The sequence below is a fragment of the Mus musculus genome, chromosome 10, assembly GCF_000001635.26.
Source record: "Mus musculus strain C57BL/6J chromosome 10, GRCm38.p6 C57BL/6J".
NCBI lineage: Eukaryota > Metazoa > Chordata > Mammalia > Rodentia > Muridae > Mus > Mus musculus.
In genome coordinates, this window is record NC_000076.6 from 107207616 (window position 1) to 107226284 (window position 18669).

The window sequence follows — 18669 nt, forward strand, 5'->3', positions numbered from 1 at the left end:
GTATATTCATATGCATTATATGTATGTATGTATGTATGTATATATATATATGATTTAATGTATAAATCAGTCTAAATCTTCCTCATTTTACACACCTATGGATAAATTATTTCCATCTCTTTTCATCAGGTGTAGTATTTTCTTTATTTCTCAATATAGTTTTTTAATATTAATTTGCTAATGTAAGTTAAATCCATAGAATTCTCTTCTGAAAATATTTTCACTTTTCAGTACACAGTTATTTTTTTAAAGACAGTCTTCACTGAAATATTGTTTATGTAGCTTAAAATTCAATCAATTAAAGGGTGTAATCCATGGGTTTCAGTATATTCACTATGGTGTAATTTTAGCAAAAAAAAATTCTCCCTATCTTAGTTACGTTTTTATTGCTATGAAGAGACACCATGGCAAGTTTTATAAATGAAAATATTTAATTGGTAAACGGTTTCAGAGATTTAGTCTATTATCATCATGAATGGAAATATAGACTTGTGCAGGCAGACGTGGACCTGAAGAAAGAGCTGAGAGTTCTCTGTCTTGCTCTGCAAGCAGCAGAAGAAACCTGTATATCACAATGGCATAGTTTGAACATATATGACCTCAAATTCCACCCTCACCGTGACACACTTCCTCAAACAAGGCCACATCTACTCCCAAACAGCCATACCTCCTAACAGTGCCATTCCCTATGTTCAAACACTCAAGCATGTGAGTCCCCGGGCCATTCCTATCAATCCACTCTACTCCCCAAAGAAATCCCTCATCACTTGTCCTTCCATCTCCCTTTATGAGACACCACTATGAAATTTCCCTCTGTGCGATTTTACCTACTCATAAAAATGGACTCACATACCATTCAGACTTGCATATGATTTCACTCAAACAGGATAATGTTCAAGGTTTGTTTATGCCAAAGCATGTTTTAAACTTGAATTCCTTTTAATGAACAAATAATGCAGTATAGATAAACCTTGATTTTTGTTTTTTTTTTTTTTTTTTTTTTTTTTTGGCAGTCATCAATTGGTTGATATTGGGGTTGAATGATGAACAGAAAGTAACAATCATCTACATATACATCTTATAAATAAATGTTTTCTGTCATGTATGTATGCAAAAAGGCAAAGAATTGCCGTTTCATACACTAATTCTATATTTGGCATTTGGGAAAATGCTAATATTCTTCTGAAAGCAGTTAAGGCATTTCACAGCAACGCAGCAGTGTGTGAGGATTTGTTTTTCTATTCTCTAAGGAGCAGTTGGCATTCTCTCCTGTTCCATTCAGTCATGCTAGGATGTGTGAACCAGTAATTATTTTATGATTTGGGTTTACATTTCCCTCATGATGGACAAAGGTTAAACCTATTTTCACATACATATGCATATGTTTTCATTTTCTTTGGAGATATGTTTATTCAAATCCCTTGCCTCCTTTGCATTTAGATCAATGGCAACTTAATGCTGACTTGCTAAAGTGTTTTATATGTTCTAGGTACACGTTGCCAGTCCTTTATTAGATATGATCTATAAACAACGTGTCTCTGTTGTAATGATTTTACTTTATGAATGCTGCAGTTTGAAGATATCATTTTTTTTCTTCTCACTGACTTATGTTGACTTATGAAGCTTGAATCTCTTCTCTCATGTTTACGAAGACATGGATTAATCCAAACCCATTTAAAAAAATGTTCTGACAGTTGTCGGAGTTTGATCTGAAGTGATGTCTCATCATTTTATCTGTTATGATGTAAATTTTTTTTGGTTCAGCGTTATTCATCTGCCTGTGACTGTCCAGCTGTTTCCTAACCTTTGTTGAAGGGACTGTACTAGATATTAATATCAATGAGAAGCATTTCTGTTTATTGCTCATCTATGGAACATGCATGATGCTTAGTTTCAGACCTGGAACAAGGTACTGAGGTGCATATTTTACACACCAAAGCAGACCTGGCCTCCAGGTTCTCCCAGCATCCCTTATTTCTTACCTGGCATACCCTGCCCACAACTCTGAAATTTCTAGCCCAGGGGCTGGGCTGCCCTTTCCCCCCAGAAGCTCTTCCCTATATAACCCAGACATTTTGGCCTCTCCTCTTTTTGCTTTTGTCTCTCCTTCTTCTCTCTGTGTGCATGCTTTCTCTCTTTCTCTTTCCCCTCCCCTCTTCCTCGCTCCCCATGGCAATAAACCTTTATATATTTTAATCTGACTTGAATTGGCTCATTTCACTGGTGGAGAAATAACTTATCACATACATTTAATACTGGTAAAAGTGCTTTAAGTGCACAAATCAATATAAAAGGTTAAACTATTCATTGTTTTAAAGTCCCTCAGTAAAATTTTTATGATTGTTGTAAGACAGCAGTAGCCTGGGTTAGCAAATATGCATGTATTATATCATAAAAATAAAAATTCCATTGTATCGGATTACTTAGAACTCATTAGCATTCTTGATTCTTATTTTCTGTCTTTTTCTCCTTGTCTAGATGATACTGCCCCAGATTCACCAAGAAGAGTCACTCATGTGAGAAATGAGAAGCAGAAACGAGGCTAAAAATGTCTCTAGCTCTTGGGGCAACAGTGGGATAGTGCGAGTTAAAGCTAATGTGAAGTTTTGCAACTGCCTCTGGGGATACTCCAGAAAATACCTGCCCTGGAGCTCCATGCAGCTATAAGTAGAGAGAGAGGATTGCTGTATGCTTTGCGACTGTTGAGAAAGCTAGGGGGGGAATGTGCCAATTTTGGAGGCGTTTTCTTGGGTTTTGTTTTGTTTTGTTTTGTTTTGTTTTGTTTTGTTTTGTTTCTTGTTGTTGCCTATTTGCAATAGAGTCATACTCTCTAACCCAGGCTGGCTTCTAAGTCAGGGTTTTGATCTTGCATAGATGCTCTCCTCTTCTTTACTCCACCTGCCTTTTTTGGCAAATAGTTTTTTCCTTTTGGCATCCTTTCTATGCTTATTACTGAAGCCCAATTGATATGTGTATATTGGAGTATATGCCATCTTTATTTTTGTGTATTATGGTATTAGAATATTATTGGCACATGTTATATTTTGAAAGTTAACATTTATAGGAGGATGTCACCCTGTCTTTTCCTCTCCCATGACACAGTCTTCCATGCTTTGATATTGTTATTGCTTTCTGTGCCATCTTTAATGTGGGAGAACTGTTCATTTGAGAAGCTTACAAGGCAGGCAATATGTAAAGCTGGACTCCAAATCCATGGTTCACACAATATTCCTCTTGCTTTAATCTGATGTTCTTTATCACGAATGTATGATAATTAAATTGATTTTTAATTTTTTTATTTTAATTAGTTATTTTCTTCATTTACATTTCCAATGCTACCCCAAAAGTCCCCCATACCGGTCCCCCCCCCACTCCCACTTCTTGGCCCTGGAATTCCCCTGTACTGAGGCATATAAAGTTTGCAAGACCAATGGGCCTCTCTTCCCAATGATGGCCGACTAGGCCATCTTCTGATATATATGCAGCTAGAGACACGAGCTCCGGGGGGTACTGATTAGTTTATATTGTTGTTCTACCTATAGGGTTGCAGACCCCTTTAGCTCCTTGAGAACTTTCTCTAGCTCCTCCATTGGGGGCCCTGTGATCTATCCAATAGCTGACTGTGAGCATCCACTTCTGTGTTTGTTAGGCCCCAGCATAGCCTCACAAGAGACAGTTATATCAGGGTCCTTTCAGCAAAATCTTGCTAGTGTGTGCAATGGTGTCAGAGTTTGGAGGCTGATTATGGGATGGATCCCTGAGTATGGCAGTCTCTAGATGGTCAATCCTTTTGTCTCAGCTCCAAACTTCGTCTCTGTAACTCCTTCCATGGGTGTTTTGTTCCCAATTCTAAGAAGGGGCAAAATTTCCACACTTTGGTCTTCGCTCTTCTTGAGTTTTATGTGTTTTGCAGATTGTATCTTGCATCTTGGGTATTCTGTTTCTGGGCTAATATCCACTGATCAGTGATACATATCATGTGAGTTCTTTTGTGATTGGGTTGACTCACTCAGGATGATGCCCTCCAGGTCCATCCATTTGCCTAGGAATTTCATGAATTCACTGTTTAATAGCTGAGTAGTACTCCATTGTGTAAATGTACCATATTTTCTGTATCCATTCCTCTGTTGAGCGGCATCTGGGTTCTTTTTACCTTCTGACTATTACAAATAAGGCTGCTATGAACCTAGTTAAGCATGTGTCCTTCTTACTGGTTGGAACATCTTCTGGATATATGCCCAGAAGAGGTATTGCTGGATCATCCGGTAGTACTATGTCAAATTTTCTGAGGAACTGCCAGACTGATTTCCAGAGAGGTTGTACAAGCTTGCAATTCCACCAACAATGGAGGAGTGTTCCTCTTTCTCCACATCCTTGCCAGAATATGCTGTCACCTGAATTTTTTACCTTAGCCATTCTGGCCAGTGTGAGGTAGAATCTCAAGGTTTTTTTGATTTGCATTTCCCTGATGATTAAGGATGCTGAACATTTTTTTTCAGGTGCTTCTCATCCATTCAGTATTCCTCAGATGAGAATTTTTTGTTTAGCTCTGAGCCCCATTTTTAATGAGGTTATTTGATTTTCTGGAGTCTACCTTCTTGAGTTCTTTATATATATTGGATATTAGTCCCCTATCTGATTTAGGATAGGTAAAGATCCTTTCCCAATCTGTTGGTGGCCTTTTTGTCTTATTGACTGTGTCTTTTGCCTTACAGAAGCTTTGCAATTTTATGAGGTCCCATTTGTCGATTCTCGATCTTACAGCACAAGCCACTGCTGTTCTATTCAGAAAATTTTCACCTGTGCCCATATCTTCGAGGCTTTTCCCCACTTTCTCCTCTATAAGTTTCAGTGTCTCTGGTTTTATGTGGAGTTCCTTGATCCACTTAGATTTGACCTAAGTACAAGGAGATAGGAATGGATCCATTTCACATTCTTCTACATGAGAACCACCAGTTGTGCCAGCACCATTTGTTGAAAATGCTGTCTTTTCCCACTGGATGGTTTTAGCTCCCTTGTCAAAGATCAAGTGACCATTGGTGTGTGGGTTCATTTCTGGGTCTTCAATACTATTCCTTTGGTCTACTTGTCTGTAGCTATACCAGTACCATGCAATTTTTATCACAATTGCTCTGTAGTACAGCTTTAGGTCAGGCATGGTGATTGCAGGGAAGGTGGACAGATATCTGGCGTTCGGACCTGCCTCCTGGCAGAAGATGAAGGCCTGAAACAGGGCTTGTCCCTGAATCTGTGTAGCTTCTGCAGTCCACACTTTCTGCAGGCTAGTCTTGGTGGAGTCCTGGAACCAAGATGGCTCCCCCAGAAGCTGTGTCAAAGCCCTCAGGGGCAGTGCAGACACCTCTCCTCTGGCAGGGAAGTTGCCCAGATGTCTGGAGCCTGAAACTGGGTCTGCCCCAAAAGCTCTGTGGCTTCTGCCTTTTCCAGAAGCTGTTAGCTTCTCCAGTCCACACACTCATCTGTGCAGACCAATCTAGGAGGAATCCGGGAACCCAAGATGGCTCCCCCAGATGCTGTGGTAAAGCCCTCCTGGGTGGGGCGGACACCTCTCCTCTGGCAGGGAAGTTGCCCAGATGTCTGGAGCCTGAAACTCGGTCTGCCCCAGAAGCTCTGTGGCTTCTGCCTGTCCCAGAAGCTGTTAACCTCTGCAGTCCATACTCTCACCTGCGCATACCAGTCTCCAGGGAATCTGGGAACCCAAGATGGCTCCCCCAGATGTTGTGGTCTACATTGATTTTTTTATGGGAGAAAAATTATTTGCAAGGGTTATTTAATATTCATATTGTTTTCAGTCTGGTATTTGAATACTTTCTTTACAATATACTCTGCTGCTGTGACTGAACATAAAAAATTTATTCAGATTGATAAAGTTGTTGATATCTGTGCAAGAAAAAGCTATCATTTTCTACAGGTACACTGGCCTTTTCAATAGTATGGTCCCTATAGTATTTGAATGTTTGCCCCATGGGGAGTTCCACTATTAGGACATGTTGCCTCGCTGGGGGAAGTGTGTCACTGTGGGGATGACCCTTAAACTATCCTATGCTCAAGCTCTGCCCAGTTTGGAGTCCAGACTCTGCTGCCTTCAGGTCAAGATGTAGAACTATCAGTTCCTTCTAGCACCATGTCTGCTTGAAACCTCCCATGCTTTCTACCATGATGATAATGAGCTGAACCTCTGAAAATATAAGCAAGACACAATTAAATGTTTTATGAGAGTTGCCTTGGCCATGGTGTCTCTTGACAGCCTAAGGCAGACATTGGTACGATGAGTGGGGTGTTGCTGTGATAGGCCTGACCAGGCTTTTATTTAGAGGAATATAGTTATATGGACTTTGATTTAAGAAATCTGTGGAATATTTAAGCAGGGTTCAATTGGTTTACTAGTAGGGACATGGAAGACAGTCATGCAGAGCATAATTTGGACTATGGAAGCCTTACTCAAGAGGTTTCAGAGAAGAATATTACATTGATTAGAAATTGTACTTGTGATTTTTTGGTGAAAATGAGGGATTTTTTTTCCCTTGTACTCTTAGGATGAGAGATTTTTGGAAACTCAGCCAGGAAAAATACAAAAATATATGGTTCAAGGATTAAAGGAGCACCAGTAAGTTGAATGGACCTAAATCCTGAGTTCAACGAGATAAACACATTAAATATATGAAATGTTATAATTGGACTAGTGACCTCTATTTCTATACAAGATCCCACCTAACCAAGGTTCTATCTTGTGAAAAGGAATTAAAGAAACACTTAGGTCTAAGCACGGTGATACAAGCCTTCAATCTTAATACTCAGGAAGCAGAGACATGCAGATCTCTGAGTGTAAGATAGGTCTACAGAGATAGTTCCAGGACAGCCAAGCTTAGCATCCTTGGTGAAGGAAATCATCAAAACCAGAAAGCTGATTAGAGATATAATAGAACAAGTAGGCTATGTTCCAGCCCATAGAAAGCAGCAGAACTTGGCAGTTTCAATCATGTGGCTGTGGCTTTGGAAGCAAGAATAGAAGAAAGGGGTTATAGACTCTCCCTCCTTGACAAAGGAAAGTCTTTGAGGGCAGGTACATGGCAGGGGTGTCCCTGCATGGGAAGGCTCAGAGAGGTCATTTGTGAAGATTTGAAAGACCATTATGTGGAGCTGTGACAGTGAATCCTGGATTGTCTCTAGAGACCCAAAGCAGTTAGAGATGCCAGAACCATGAGATACCTGCTAAGAAAAGCTGAAAACAGGGAGTAGAATCACGCCAAGAGAAATAAGTATGTTGCTGTCAACAATGCCAAAAGAAGTTGGAGATCTGAAGGGCATTTTGACATCAGACATGGAGATACAGAGTTGAGAATTTGCCCACATGATTTTGGGTCTTGCTTCGGTCTAGTATTTCCTCACTATGTTTCCTTTCCTACATTTTAGAACTGTAATATATATCCTGCACCATGATATATTTGAATTATGTGATCTGATTAATGATTTTCATGGTATAAGGTTTACAGTTAAAAGATGGCAGGAATCTCTGAGGCGACTTTAAACTTTGGACTTTTAAACATTGTTGAGAATGCGCTAGACTATGGGGACTTTTGAAGTTGGACTAAATGCATTTTGCATTATGTTATAGTTCTAAACCTGTGTGTGCCAGGGATAGGGATATGATGGCTTGAATAGGTATGACCTCTTTAGACTGGTGTGTTTGAATGCTTGGTCCATGAGGAGTGTCATTAATAGGAAGCGTTGCCTTGTTGGAGAAAGTGTGTCACTGTGTGGGCAGATGTTGAAGTTTCCTATGTTCAAGCTCCACCAAGTGTAGAGTCCAGTCTCCTTATGTTGTCTTCAGATCAAGATGTAGAACTCTCAGCTTCTTCTCAAACACCATGTCTGCCTGAACCCTGCCATGTTTCCTACCATAACGATAATGGACTGAACCTCTAAAATTGTAAGGCAGTAGATGTTTTCCTTTATAAGAGCTGTTTTGGTCATGGTGTTCCTTCACAGCAATGAAACTCTAAAACACATATTATGTGTCTAATACTCTCTGAAGCATTTTCACAATATTGAGAGTTGATGAGTTCCAGTACAGAGCATGTCCCAGCTTCTTGTCTAATACTTTCATGACCAGTATTTTTTTAAGTCATCAAGTTATCTTCCATAGGATAAGAGCTGCTGATGCTGTCACTTTGCTACTAGAAAAACAGACTTTAAAATGTTGTACAGAATGCTTATGGTTACAAGTTATGCAAAAACTTGCTTCAATCTCACCCTATGTGGCTTTGAACCCATGGTTTTCACATTAGTTGATTCTCTAACCTACCTTCATACAATGTGTCTAGAACTTGACTTTCCTTCTGTATTATAACAATATTTTATTGTCATGAGTAGGCATCACAAGCAAATATTAGTAAGCTACATTTTGCTGAGAATTGTGCGATGGTTTTCCAAAAACCACTGTGCAAACACAGACCCAAAAAGAAAAATTCTAATAGAGTGCTTTGGGACTCTTTTCTTCTAACTGACTAAGTCACATTCCTATGCTTCCTCTAATGTTTATCTTCTTTTTATGCATTTTTGTTCTACCTAGAATGTATGATTGGAAACGTCAAAATGCCACTGGGCATTCTTATTCAAAGCTTGCCTTTCTCAATGAAGATTATATAATTTGAATTCTTCAGGAAGAGTTGTGCAGAACTGTACCTCTGTTATAATTGCTTCTTGGGCATTTATCAAAGAACAAGTTCTATTACTGAGATAAAAGAGCTTGGTCCTGTCATGAGCTCTAACAAAATTTATTTTCTATCTTGCTTCTTCATGTGTTACTTTAGCAATGATGACAGAATATATACATCAAGATTCCTGTGAAGATTAAATAAGACTCTCTAACCAAAAGGCTGCCACACAGGGAATGTTCCTAAACTCATCAATTGCTGTATTTTTTTATACTACACACACACACACATATGAATATATATGCATATATATTAATATATATCACATTTTAATGTTTTTATTTTTTAGTGTCTTGTAGGCTTTCATTTATATGCCTCTGGATTTTATACCTCCAAACTCTTTTATATAATATTTATGCTTATGACCACAGAAACCCCTAGAGACATTCCTTGAAGGACTTACTAACTAATATTCACCTTATGTTGAAACTGTTTGTGAGGTCACCAAACCAAATTTGAAAAATAATTTATATATCCAAACAATTTGCCACACTAATGAGCATATGCACTTGTACTTATATAATTGTGATTGATTGGGAAGAAGTGAAGTCATTATCCAAGCATCCCTCATGAATACAGAGAACTCTACTTTCAACTGTTTGGTTGCTTAGAAGTTAAAAGCATGTAGCTTCGACTCAGAGGTGGTTTGTTTGTAGCATATAAGCTCTGTGGTTGCTGTTGGCTACCATAATGTGTTAATGTTGCTATTATATCTTTGCCCTCAAAAAAAACCCAAAAAACAAAAACCAAAACCAAAACCAAACCAAACCAAACAAACAAAAACCTCAAGTATTTGAAGCAGACTTACAGACTGTGGAGATTCACTTCTAGCTCATGGTACAACAGTTCAGAGAGTGGATGCTCTTCACATAGTAGGAGTCAACAATTAAGGAGCCTCAGATTTTTAACCAAAAGTGATAATGAATGTGGAGAAGAAGAAGAAGAAGAAGAAGAAGAAGAAGAAGAAGAAGAAGAAGAAGAAGAAGAAGAAGAAGAAGAAGAAGAAGAAGAAGAAGAAGAAGAAGAAGGAGAAGTATTTTCTTTTAAGGCTGTGATGTCAGGCTGACCTGCTTGATTTCATTAAATGTGAGTACCAGGTGAATGTGTCTTTGCCTCACTTTGGTAGGAGAATTTCAGAATGGATAGCCAATATCCTTGTCCTCCTTTACTGCCAAGGCACACATACAAGCCTCCACTTGAATCTGACATTACTGGTTAATTACACAAACTTTCCATGTAGATTTTTATGTTGCCATGTTATTTAAAATTTGGATGCAAACATAAGGAAGAAGCAGACATCGGTTTATATAATTAAGATTTTGGTGTTTTCCACTGTAGCACAGCTTTCTGAATAATATTAAACATCTATTATCTGAATTATATACATATTTTTAGCACAAGTCGTAAAGCCAATATTAATTCTTTCAGTGCCAGAAAAGATCTCATTACATCAACTTGATTACAGAGGAGAACAACTTCCTAGACATATATTTCTCACTAAGGTTGATTGCTATATAGATTACTGACTAAAGTGAATTTCAGTTTAACATCATAGCATCATTGTTCAATCTCAGTATTTTGGCAGATGTGGTGGTATGAATATGCTGGGCCCATAGGGAGTGGCTCAGTTAGGTGGTGTGGCTTTATTGGAGGAAGTGTGTTACTGTAGGGATGGGCTTTGCAGGTCTCCTCCTATGGTCAGGTTTCACCCAGTACAGAAGAGAGCTCCCTACTTTCTCCCTAAAGGAGAAAGTCTTCCACTGGTGGCCTTTGGATCAAGATGTAGAACTCTCAGTTCTTTCTCCAGCATCAAGTCTGCCTAGAGCAGCCCTGCTTCCTGCTGTGATGATAATGGATGAATCCTCTGAAACTGTAAACCATCCCCAAGTAAATGTTGTCCTTTATAAGCATGTCTTGGTCATGCTGCCTCATCACAGCAATAAGATCAAACTAAGACAGCAGATATCATTAATTGTTGCTTATATTTATGAACCAAATGCAAGACCTTCTAGGTTATATAGCCCACAAGGTTATGTAAACCCATCTAGGAAAGTTTATGATGGTGGATAGACAATACAACTAGAACAGTCTCTGTCCCTATTTTAACTGTTCACCTGATGAATAATGGATTCAGGTGACTAAGAGCCTTCTTGTAGGGTTCAGCAACCTTCTAAAAATATTTCATTCTTCATATAAAAAGTTAAATTTTACTTGGCTCACATTGTTTCTTATTTGCCCCAGTATCAGCTAAACTCCTATGATCTAATAACTCCAGATTTTCTTTGGTTTCTATTTCATAGTACTAAAAGTTGGGCATTCTCATAGGACTTAAGAAATATGGGAACATGAATGTTTAAATTTTTTTTCTTTTTAAGAAAAAAAACAATGATGTTAAAAGAGTAGGTTATTTTTACTTTAATTTACCTTAGATGTGTCTAAAATCCAAAGTTAAATTAAAACCATTAGCCTTGGAGTAATAATTTCCTCAAGAAAAAAAATTCTTTAAAACTTTATTCTTTCTTGTTCATTTATTCATGCAAGTTGTTTTATGGCCACGAGAATTGTGATGATGTTAACACGAACAGTGATGATAAGCAGCTAAAAGCACTTTGTCACACATGAGTGTGATTAATAGGACTCAGGTAAATATGAAACAAACTGTGTCAACCCTTCTCTCAAAGCTCAGGGATCCTCATGGGTGAAGAAATGAAAATATTGAAAGACCCAACTGTAGTGGAGGACTGCCTTGAACCAGTGTTTTCTAGTCATGACTGGGCCATTGCACACACGGGTCACAATGGCTGTGACTATACACATAAAGCCTGTACAAGATCAAACCAGCCAAATATCCAGCACGGACTGGAGAGGGCCTCACAGAGTCCTACCTATACCTGAAGAGCTTTTGGAAGTTAACAGTTGGTGAGGGAAGGAGAGTCAGATTTCTTCAGGGATGTAGCACCTGGAAGGTTACCAATTCCTCAGTGGAGAGGCCCACACCCACATACATAGTAACAACACTAAATGGTCTTAATGTTTGTAGGTTGGGTTGTTTCTTAAAAAGTCAACAGGGGAAGAATGGTGGTTAGATTGTGGGAGGAGTTGGAGAGGATGAACTGAGGAGTTGGGGTTGTTCCATGCTATATACATGAATGGAATTCTCAAAGATAATAAAAGATGGAATGAGAAATGACTATACCAATTTTTGTCTCTAACTTTCACATGTATGCCTTGGCACCAATGCACGTGTAAACACACACACACACACACGCACACACACACACACAAGTACACATACACACAGGTACAAGTACCCACATGCACACATGCACACAATTATATGTGTGCTGAGGTGGGGGCAGTTTTCTATATGTTAAGGGATCTGAACTCATAGGAACCACAGATATGAAACAGGAAATCAAAGGAAAGTCAAGTAAACTTGAAAATTTCAAAAGATGAAATGAAGGGTTGTGCAGGGCTTGGGGGAAGTGGTTCATTTTACATTGACAAGTTGACAGGACAATTCTTATGTCATTTGCATGAGATAGGTACACCTATTACAATATAACCTCCTTCGGAACTACATCTGTGCTACACAGAATAAAGAAGCTAAATAAACAACAGTAGCAAAGAACAGAAAAGTGCTTTAAAAAAGATATTAGTAGTTTGAGGTGGGGGTAGGGAAACATATAGTAAGCCAATTTGACCCCAGAGAGAGGATCTGTTTGGCCCCTCTAATGGTTCTACCAACCACTAACGTGTACCTTCTCCAGTATTCAGTCTTGCCACAAGTCCAATTATAATAATTTCCATGAGAAGCACAACAGGGTTTTAGGGATGATGAGAATCACACTGCCATCTGATTCTCTGTTTTTGGCTCTTAGCAGTGTTCCAGGCACGGAGATGTACAAAGTCAATTCACTTCAGCTTGAAAATGTCATCCCTCTGACATTCACCAAAAACCCTCCTTCTTACCACAGTGTTTTTGCTGACTGATCAAAGGGGAATTATTCTTATTAAAACCAAATTTAAAGTGTCAGCCAGATAGAAGCTCCAGTGCCTTGTGGCATCAAAGATAACGCTAATGACCAATGATACAGGAGAAGCTAAGTGCAATGCAAATTATGCAGCAATTCTCACACACAGTGAGTTTGAGCTTCTTGCCTGTGCAAGGATGGGCTATTCTTGAGCCACTATGCACAGGAGACTAAATATGTTCCCTCTTCATCTCTCCTACATGTTAAGGCAAAGGAAGGATCCTACGCTGACATGTACAGTCCAAAGGAGTAGAGGGAAAGTGGACAGGTTTCTTTAGAACCTTCGTTGTGTTCCTCAGACAAGCTGGATAGTTCCCATTTCTATACCCTTCCATGTCAGAAAGACATAATTATTGGAGCACTGGTCTCTGTCTGTCCAAGCAGCCTTGGATCATGTTCTCAGTTATTCTTCAGTATTTGCCTGGACACAGACCTGGAGGCTCCCCAACAAATCTGTGCAGTTAATCAGTACAGGAAAGCAGTTTGCAGAATCCTACAACAGAGAAAGTGCCTCTTCTGGTGGGTATTTAACTAGTCACAACCCACATCTGTGCTGATTTGAGAGGGACAGCCAATGTGTTAACTATGTGTAAATTATACATATATGTACTCTTCTTTAGAAGAGCCAAAGGAGCAAATAAAGAAAGGACTTTGTCATCTTCACTTAGATTCAAGAAAACAAAACAACAACAAAACCAGTATGTCAGTAAAGAAACTGGAGTATTGGTGCTGAGAAGGGATGAAGAGCAGAGGTAAATGCTGGGCCATGAGTTGAAAGCATCCTAGGGACCCCCTTAGGCAAGAACATAAATTAAACTGCTCCCCAAGGCCAGCAGTCAGAGATCAGTCATTCTCTTAACAAAGGATTTTTGAGGTTCTTTATTTATTGTCAAGGGTTTTTCCTGGGCCTATTGTTGTTGATGTTGTTGTTACTAAAATATATTGGATGGTCCTCCCTCACACCTTTTGATTTGAGCCAAGGTTATAAAAGTAATTTGAATTGTATATGAGCCGTTTCACATCCTCATGAAGCCTTTCAATATGACACATTTGAAAGTGAATGATTGTGAGAGGGATGTTGAGAATAGTAAAGCCTTACCAGGAAATGTGAATTGCATTGCTGACATTTACCCATAAATGAATTACTCACAGACTCATGCATATGCAGAAACGATTGAAATTTCTCCATTAGTTAATTGTTGATCAAAATTTTATTAGAATTTAGGTACATATCATTTGGGCATATTATTTTCTTAGGTGACTGTGTATCGTGTAAAATAAAATGAGTCTCCAGAGTAACTGAAAAAACAAACAAACAAACAAAAAAACCAAACAAACAAACAAAAATCACTACATTTTACAATTATCAGATAAGGTGTAGGGTGATAAATACAACCTTTACAACATCTGGGAAACCATTATTTCTAGAAAATAAACTGTAAACTAAGCATGATTTCATTATGCATGGCTTTAAAGCTACGAAGAAACTTATGGTTTCCTCTGTTCCTATAAGCTATTGTCTTTCATATCGCATGTTTCTAAGGAAGTGACACACAAAACCTCACTGTGCCTTCTAGGTCCATTGTGAAGGTAGTGTGATAATATAATGAAGATACTCTGAAGTACTTGGAAGTGTGTGTGTGTGTGTCTGTGTGTGTGTCTGTGTTTATATAGTCATGTAAGTTGTAGTGACATTATGGCTTTGAGGAACTACAGAATGAACATCTAATGAGATGTTTCCCTCTTATTTAAATAGAATGCCATAAATGTTTTCCAATAAAGAAATCAGTGAATTATTATTCCTTATGATTCAGGTTATTTGGGAATACTACTGAATTTTTTTTCCTCCCAACTTCATTATTTTTTAAGTTGCTTTATTATGTCATCAAGAACCATGATTCATTGGCACATGCAGGAAAGTGTTGGGCCTGAGCTCAGAAACACAATGTCTTATTCCACTTAAGTCAACAGCTGTCCAGAGCTAACAAACTACATTCTTAGCAATAATTTCTAAAAGCCATTTTGTTTTTTTTTTCTATCTTAATGGTGCTATTCAATTCTCTATTCCATCCCTAAACAAAGAGGGGCAATGATGTAAGTTATCAGAAGCTGCAGACAACCCATTGATCCCTCCATTAGAATAAACAGTTGAGTGCTGTCTGGACAGATGTGAGGATTGCAGACATGTGGTAAAAGTAACTGAGTTGGGTTTTTCTCCCCTTGTGGCTTTAGCACATTATTGAAGGGGAGTTCCAGCTGAGATCAGCTCTCAAGTTGAATTGTGTCTATTTGTGGTTCCAAGGTCATCAGTAGTCAGAGAGCGAATACAGATTAATGTAGGGAATTGAATTTAATTCTCATTACCCTGGAGGAATCACTCTGAATGGATGCTGTGCCCATTTGTCTAACAGTCCCTTCTGCGTTCCTCCTGCACCTTATCTACAGTAATACTTTCACCGAGGCAAGTAAATAATCCAGAAAACGACATATCGTTGTAAAAGACCACAAGTGTGGATTGTGCAGTTTTACCGCCAGTGACTAGAATAATAGCTGGGATGGAACAGATGTGGTTTAAAATCTTCTACAAATGAGTCACCTAGAAAAACACCTTACATTAACCCTTTCAAATGGTCAGTTTTTGAAAGAAGTCAGATAGAATTAGAGGGTGGAGCTTGTAAAGAAACCGAGATAAAATGGTGTAATGGAGACCATAGGTTCAAGCTTGTTTGGCTGGACAATGAGTTTTTTTTAGGTATTTGCTTACACACAAATAAAGCAAGGATCCGGCCTCCTCCTTGCTCTTGAGGGAAATCATGTGTGCCTTTTAATTACGAACTTTATTTCTGCATGCTTCCCTTTGGTCCAAATCCATCTCCCCTACCCATCTTTCTCTCCAGCAGGCTATGCAGTACTTTCCTAATGTGGAGCGAGTATTCCTGTTTCATCAGTTGCTCCTGAAAAAAAGGATCTGGCCTCTGTTACAGACACTTTCGGGGAGCATCCTCTGAGCTCTACTTGGGAATCCAGTTGTGAGTCCTCTGCATTTCATAATCACTGACCAAAGCTCGGGAAGGGCTCCTTTCAGCCCTGTCCTTCATTTGAAGAGAATTGTCTTTAAGCTTCTGCAGAAAGTTGAGTGATGCCCTACTTTAAAAGGTAGAGGGTTGCTTTATCCAGCCTTAATGCCATAGTGTGTGCCTGGTCCTATTGTGGCATTATTATGTTGTGTTTGGCTGATCTTCTTGGGGGAAGGGGTACCTGGGGGAGAGGAAAGGATGGTGTTGAGAGATTGCAGGGAGTCCGGCAAGGGGAAACTGAGACTGGGATGTACAATACGAGAGAAGGAAAAAAAAAGAATAAAAAATAAAAAAATAAAAATAAATAAATAAATAAAAGATGCAGACTGTGTGGTTAAGGTGAGATGCTTGAAAAACAAACCTACCAGATCCCTTCCCTCAGATATGCAATAAAGTTTTGATGATACCGTTTTGTTTTGTTGTTGTTGTTGTTGTTGTTGTTGCTGCTGCTAATAACAAGAACACTGAGTATTGGCTTGCTTTCAATTCTTTTAAAGACACTTTTAAAATGCTGTACAAGTGAAAGTTGGAAGCATGAAATATTAAATTTGCTCCTCAGTATAGATTAGATATTATTTAACATGATACTCATTAGCGAAAGCACAAGACTTGCAAAATAAACAGAATTATATAGACTTGGTTTGAAAATACAGCATATATCAATGTTTTCTCTTGATTACTTGTTTATATGATATCTTAGGTACGTTGGATAGAATAAATTACATTAAGACTAACTCTAACTTTTATTTTGCTGCTTTGAATTGTAAAGCATAAAAACCTTCTGAGTACAGTATATGTCACAAATTTCTACTAGATGGTGCTTTCTATTCTTAACACAAGGGTGATACCAAATGTTCACAGGAAAACCTTGCTGGACAGCAAATAACAGATATGTGATTTGATTCAAAGATAAAATAAACAAAAGATTCTCAAGAGCAACCTTATAAAATAAAATATCAGTGTGTCACTAGCATATATATATATATATATATATATATACATATATATATACAGAACTACTATGAAAATTAGCATTTGTATGCTATATATAGGTTATATTGAACTGCTACAAAGAAAATAAAAACAAACGCACACGGCTTCACTCTGCAACAGTGAAGAGTGTGTGTGTGTGTGTGTGTGTGTGTGTGTGTGTGTGTCTGTCTGTCTGTCTTTGTGCTACATGCACGTCTGTGTATATGTGTATACGGGTGTACATGCTGAAGTGTGGAGGCCAGCAGTTAATGATCAGTGCCTTCCTATAATGTTTTCCACATTACATTTTGAGACAGGTGATCACGCCTAATCTAAGGCTTAGCAGTTCAGTTACACCAGCTCTCCAGTAAGCTGCCAAGATCTGCCTCACATCCCAACCCCACCGAGCACTGCAGAACCACTTGTGTGCTGATTTTATGTGATTAGCCAGATTTTGTGTGAGTGCTATAGAACCTGACTCAGAGCTGCAAAGTGAGAGCTTTATCCATAGAGACATCTTCCCAGCCCTGATAATGGTTTTTGAAATATCAAAATAAATATCAAATGTCATCCTCTAGCCATTCTCAGACAAATTATAGAAGTGTCAATTGAGTGCTACAAAAATTAGATACACAAAGAGGGTTAAGAAAATAACAGAAGTTTCTCAAGGATGAAAGTCAAGCCACACTCTGAACTCAAAAGATGCTGAGGAAGCTGAAACTTGGGCAGGTGAGTCTCTTTTATAAAAGATTTGTGGAGTCTCTGACAAATCTCTGAATTCTGTGTTAAAAAAATGAACCAAACTATTTTCTTGCAAAACAATGTCCATATGTTTTCCTGGAGAAATCCGAAATCGCTGAGACTCTGTCATAAGGACACATTTCTCCTTTGACCAGTTCTGGGACAGATCTGAGAATCTTATGGGATGTGTTCCAGTATAGAATTGCATTTTTAAAAATTGATAAAAATGGTCTTATCACTGCATTGGGACTTTGAAGTTTCAATATTTATCAAGCTAGATAGGCGAAACGCACTTTCCTAAAAGGAAGGACTATAACTCGGCCAAACAAAGAAAGGTCCTGTGTGCGTGTTAACACTTTAATAAGAGATTACACCAAAGGTCACACTGGTTCAACACATTATAAAGAGGACAAAAGTATGTATACTCAAAGGAAGATAAAAGTGCTGAAAACATTGCTAAATTAATTACCAGACCCTTAAATGTCTTCTAGCACCAAGACCATAGAGAGTGACCTTTGGGTTACTTTTTTTCCTGTCTCTCAGAAAGAACCATTTGCATCTCAACTGGATAAAAATCATTTGCATTCTAACAGGTTTCTAAAGGTTAAACTTAATTATACAGTCTGCAATGCTATCAGTAGTAATATAAATCAAACCAAACGGACGCTTCTTAGAGAATTTGATAAGGTTAGTGAAGGATGGGTATATGGCCACCATCTTCTCTCACCACCAACGTTTGCATACTTTTTCACTGTAGAAGAAATAAAATAAGATCTGAGAAATCCCATCTCAATCTTGAATGAAAAAAAATGCTTTTTCTGACTAGAACAAGCATCGCAAGCAAGGATGGTGACAAGTACAGACTCAGAGTCATTCCATGTATCACCTGACCCCAGCTATTTAGGGGAAGGCCAGAAACTAAGTCTGACTGAGGACTCACGAATGCCCTTTTGTTTTCCCAGAGTCTGACTAAATTATGGCCAGGTTTTTATAGCCTCTTCCTTACTGGTGTTTTACAAAATGAAAGCTAGGGAATGCTCCACTTGGGGATGAGGCATTATGATCATAAACAGTGGGCGATTATCATGTAGAAGAATGCGAATTGATCCA